The following is a 6,071-nucleotide window of genomic DNA, read 5'->3' as shown; positions in this document are numbered from 1 at the left end:
TGTATATAGAGTTCAAATAAATATGTTGCTTATCAGAGCCAAATTTAAAGGGTCAGTGTTGACTGACAATTCTCTTCCTCTAGTTCCTCAATGACCACAGTGGCTTGAAGGGATGGAAAACACAGGAAACATCGCTGTTCCACAGAAGGAAAAGACACAATTTATTTACAATTAAAAGTCATTAAATTTAATACAAAGTTCCGTCAAATTCTGATTTAAATGGGAAAAGATGAGGCTGATTTCTTACCAAGAACTAAGTTAGAGGTACATGAACTTTGGGTTCAAGCGCACTGACCACTTGAAAACAGAATCAATTAGTAGACAAGAAACCAAAGGACACATGTTTACTTTTGTAACAGCACCATCTTGTGGGCAAAAGCTACAGTTGCGTATCCAATTAATTAAGTAAGTACGTAATGGTTATTACTGTTGTTTTTAAAATAGGATTTACTTTCATACACAAGCTTTTTATAGTGCCGGGGGATATCTTGATGCTCGTCAGCAAAAAAAGATCATGATATGCAACAATTAAAAATACAATCATATTATATTACAAATCTTTATTGAATTCAAATATGACATGAATGCCTATCAGAGTTCATGTGTTCTCTCTTTATCGTGACAATCATCTCATTGGAGTACAAAGTGTCCCAGCAGTCGCTGGCCTCCATCCTCAACACACTCTCCTCCATGTCTCTTAGAAGATTTTTTCCCTGGAAGAGGAATGAACTAATAAACAAGAATACTACAAAATAATAATAATAATAATAAAAGACATTATATATATATATATATATATATATATATATATATATACTACTGCACTGAGTAGTCTGGCTCTGCTTGAAGTTTCTTTTTTCTTCCAATTTCCCTCACTCTGATTGGCTGGAACCAGTTTTTCTTTTCTCTTAAAAGAGGAATTACAACCGTGAAGTGTCTTGAGGTATGATCGCACACTTGAAAATAAATTGAATCTTTGTGACTGGACTGTGTCCTCGGCTCACCCCCAGTGGGATGGATGATCTGGGTCAGTCTGCCCACACAGACACAGCGAGGAGGTCATGACAGCTTCAGAGGCCAAAATCAACATTTGGTTTTCAGCCAGTGACAGTTAACATGTGCTACGATTATTACCTGAATAACCACAACATTCAGTGTCATTAGTGGCAAATAAAGCAGCAATTACATTACAATATAATGAAGATTTATTTATGGATTATTTGTTGGGTTATTTTCTCCACATTTTAGCTGTGAGAAGTATTGAATTGATAGTAAAGTTATGGAGCCAGAAAGTGTACGAAACACGGATATATTGTCAAGGTTAAATGTCCCAATAAAGTTTGCAAAGATTACAAGCAGCGTCTCCCTGATGTTGTCTTCGTCTTCCATCTTGTGGTTTTAATCCTTCATAGCAGCACTAGTCAGTTTGTTTCTGTAATACCATTGATCAAAAGAAGGGGGCAGCGCGTTACCTCCTAAAAGAGCGCAGGAATGACTTTATTCATCAAAAGTCTGTGACTAAAGAAATAAAAACACAGGCTCAGTTTTATAAGTGTTAGTAAAACACTCTTTCAGTTTATAATAACAAATATTAATGAATTGATTTCACCAAAAAAGAGCATTATTTTTATATGTATTAATATTTGCCAGTATTTCAACAACAACTAATTTAACGAGAGGACACCCTTCAACATGTATATTTTTTAAAGATGTCACATTTTCATCATACAAGAATCAGGAACTTTTATTGCCAACATAGGATTGTTTTGTGGTGTCAGTACAAAATAAAATAATGAAATAAAATAACACACAAAATAGGCAATAGAAAAACAGAACCAAGCACCGAGACAGACATTCTATTTATTATTTTAACTGCCTTTTTTCTGTTACTGCAAAATGTTGACATTTATTATAAGAGTGCATATTGCATTCATTCACAAATGAAATGTGACAACTACATTTTAATGACATATCTTTTTTTGTGGAAGATATTTTTCAGAAAGTTGTATATTTTTTTTTTTCTGAAGTAACTTTTTTCCATTTTTTACGATTTAATCTTTCCGGTATTTTTTCTGTTTCTTTTGGTAATTTTATTGTTTTTCTTCTGTACCACAAGCTCCTGCCCTAGGAGTCAGGAGTCATCTGCAGGTTGGAGGTTCTGTCAAGATTTTGGATTATATTGAAAATATTACTTACAAACAGACTAAGAAACTAAATTAAATGAACCCCAAAAAGATTGAAGAAACATTTACCAAAAGAAAGAGCAGAAAGGATGACAGAAATAACCCCCAACATTTTTTTATTCTACTTAAATAAATAAATACTTTCAATTATTAATTAACCATATATATTAAAGAAAACTTTTTGCTCAGTACATTTTTTTTTCAGAAAGAACAAAAAGTATTTATAAACTTGCAGTATCTGTTTCAGGGAGAAATGCTACATTTATTTAATAGTCTTTGATCATTTGAGATGGTTAATAACACGATTCAACGTTGCACTGTTCTGGTTCTCTTGGATCTGTCCTCATCCATTGACACAGTTGATCACCAGATCCTGCTGAGAAGACTGAGGGATGAAGTGGGACTGTCTGGGTCTGTGTTACAGTGGTTCTCATCTTACCTTTCTGGGCTCAGTTTCAGTGTATCTGCCAATCAAATGAGGTCTGAATCAGCAGATCTGTTGTGTGGAGTCCCTCAAGGTTCTGTTCTGGGTCCTTTATTGTTTTTGCTGTACTTGTTTCCCCTGGTTAAAATCATTAAGAGATTTCGTGATGTTTCTTATCACATTTTTGCTGATGACATCCAGCTCTACTGCTCTTTTGATCCAACTGAGCCCCAGAGGCTGAACAGCTTAGTCAATTGTTTGCTAGAAGTCAAACAATGGCTGAGTGAAAAACTTTACAGCTAAATGTGGAAAAAACTGTAACTTTGGTTATTGCTCCTGATGATAAGGTTCCAGGGTTGAGTCAATATTTGGGTCTGTCAAACTGAGCCTGAGAAACCTGGGTGTTGTATTTGACAAAGAAATGTCTCTAGTTCAACACTGCAGAAAACTGACCAAAAACTGTTTCCTTCAACTGAGAAAAATCTCTAAACTTAGGAAAACGATGTCACAACACGAGCTGGAGTTTATAATCCATGCGTTTGTGTCTTCTCGTTTAGACTATTGTAACATTTTATTTTCATGTCTTAACAAGAAGAAGCTGTCTCGCCTGCAGTTAATACAAAACTCTGCAGCAATAATTCTGACTCTCTCTAGTAGAAGAACTCACATTTCTCTGATCCTTAAAACTCTTCACTGGCTGCCAGTTTCTTTCAGGATCAACTTTAAAATTCTAGTTCTTACTTTCAGATCTACTCATTGTCAGGCTCCTCCTTACATCAGTGATCTGATCCAGCCTTACACCTCAGCTCTTGATCTTAGGTCTGTGGATCAGAATCTACTGATCTTCCTCTCCCTCTGTGTTTGATGGATCTACTGACTTCTTCAAGAAACATCTTAAACATTCTTATTTGTGCAGGCTTTTCCCTGATTTTGATTGTTAATGCGCTTTGTGACCCTGGTCTAGAAAGGCGCCGTACAGATAGCCATTACTTACTTACTTACTTAAATGTGTAGATAATATAAGTGTTGATATGCTGAAGTGCTGTCAAACGACTGTAGTGTTCATAAGCACACATCAAGCTTTACTTTATGATTGATTTGTTTAGCCATAAACGTCCATCAGACTCTGATATACCTCCTTGTAAATTCCCTCTTTATATCTGAGTTTGTTTATGAGCGCTTCCTTCTCTGGTCTAATGTCCTGTTTAACTAACAAGTGACGCAATACTTTTTTTGTTTTATGCGTGGATGGAGTCGCAAAAAAACGCCACTATAGCTCTCGTAATTGTTTGCATATGTAAACTTCATGGTTGTATTACCATCTGTGTTCATTGACCCACATGTTTGTGTTTGTGTTTTCGCCGCTCAGGGCTTCATTTCCAGAGTTTAGCAAAGTGGAACATGTGACTAATGCAGGGAAGTAGACATTGATTTCAACAGCAGGATTTCAGTAAACGGACCGATTGGGAATTCTTAACCAGTGACTCACAGGTAGACCACAAGTTACTTTATTGATTAATTTATATTAAAATCATCACGTGTTCTAGAACTGAATGTAAATCTTATAGGAATGGTCATGTGACTCAGCCTTCTTCATGCAAACTAACGTTAAATACACTGTACCATTTTTCATGACCTTTTGAACTTCCCGCTTCTTGTGACACAATCCTCTGTTACCATGGCAACATTGGCCTTTCCATTGCACATACTGAATCACGGCTGACCACAGATCCTCCTCCTACGGTGATTCAAGGCGGCCCAACCCAACTCCTATGTTCTGTATAGAGAAGCATCGATCCATCTTCCTCTAATCCACCTCCTCTCCCAGTTTCTTCATTCACCTGCATTGTTCTACCTCTCTTGGTGCAATGATGTTGGTTCCCATCACAGTTATTGAACAATAGCCAGGAAACCTTTATGATGTCTGCTTTGACCTTAATTGATTTTTTTAGGGTTAAAATGTTCCTTTATAACCTTCATTTATTTATTCAAGAACCTGAGTGTGATGCTACATGAATGAACTATAATGTGATTTATTTTTTACACATCTTATTTTATTTGAGATTCTATTTTCATGACAGAACTTTACATATATTTATGTTTTTGATGAGGGCTTCATTTTCATAACAAATCATCAGAAAAAAATTAGTAAACCATTATATTTAGTTTATCTTTTTTTAAGTAAAACTTTAACTTCTGATCTCAATCTTGACAAACGAACATGAGCTCGGGTTCAGTTCAATGATGCATCTAAACCTGGCTGACGACGGGAAGACTTCCTTCAGTCTGGACAGGAAATTTGAGTCTGGTTTCTCCTTGACTCGAGTCAACTCATTTTAAAACTTGTTCTCATCGGGATATGACTCACTTTTGTCCATTTTAGGTCTGAGTTAACGCCTTTCTACGAATCCTTCATCTTTTCCTCTTTCCAAGGAATCGACGTAATTCTCCAAAATAGTATTTTCATTCGTTCTGACACATCCTGTCGTATATTCCATGGACACCTCTGATGAAATATTCAAACCAGTCAAACCAAACCATGTCCTCTATTCTGAGGTCACATCTGTTCCTATTCCTATCGCAATAGACAATAGACAGACCTGGACTGGAAGGCTGTTGTCTGGTAGTACATCAGTGCCATCAGAATATTGTATGGTTTAATTTAACATTTTAAATGTTAAGACTTTAAATGTTTTCATTATGTTTCATTATTTTTATTGAATAATTTAATTCAATAATTTGTACATTGAAAGGTTTAATTTAATGTTTTTTGAATACTTAAAAATATTTATTTAATTTGATATTTTTTAAATTCCGATGGCTCTTATTTGCTGTCCATACTGTTGTTAAATTTGCGCACACATTGCACGATATACAGGCCTTAGCAGAGCATTTATGAGTTTCTGATGAGGATCACTGTGGCCCCACGAACATGACAGGAGTTCAGGGTTGCAGGGTATATCCCAGGGGAGCCGCTCACTGTTGCTGTTCTCACGGGAGGGGCGTAGGGCGGGGGTTGGTGGGCCAAGGGCTTGAACACTTATCCCAAAGGCAGTTTTGAACACAGGCGAAGGCTTAGACTGTCTGACCTTTACGTCGGGCCTCTCCAATCCAGTTCAAGGTCCCCAAAACAAGCCTTGACTGGCGTCTGCTCTTGTATATTTGGATACTTTCTTTAAAAGTCGCACACTTCTTAATGAACTTTACCCCAAAACACAAAAATGTACAAGTCTGCACAAGACTTACCTTCAATAAAACAGACCTGGGAAATGTGCCTGGGGGCCACAATAAACCCTTGACTGGATTGAAGCAAGCTTATAAAACCTTTTATAACAGCGGTATGTTGTTCCTGCACTTAATTACTTTATATATAAAACAGGAAATGTTAAAATATAATAAACATTGGTAGTGGTTGATGACACAGCTGATGATGTATCATGATACAGTGTATTATTTTGAAAGGC

Source organism: Callionymus lyra, chromosome 7 (assembly GCF_982586985.1).
Source record: "Callionymus lyra chromosome 7, fCalLyr1.hap1.1, whole genome shotgun sequence".
Classification (NCBI taxonomy): domain Eukaryota; kingdom Metazoa; phylum Chordata; class Actinopteri; order Syngnathiformes; family Callionymidae; genus Callionymus; species Callionymus lyra.
Note: the sequence above shows the minus strand (reverse complement) of the source record.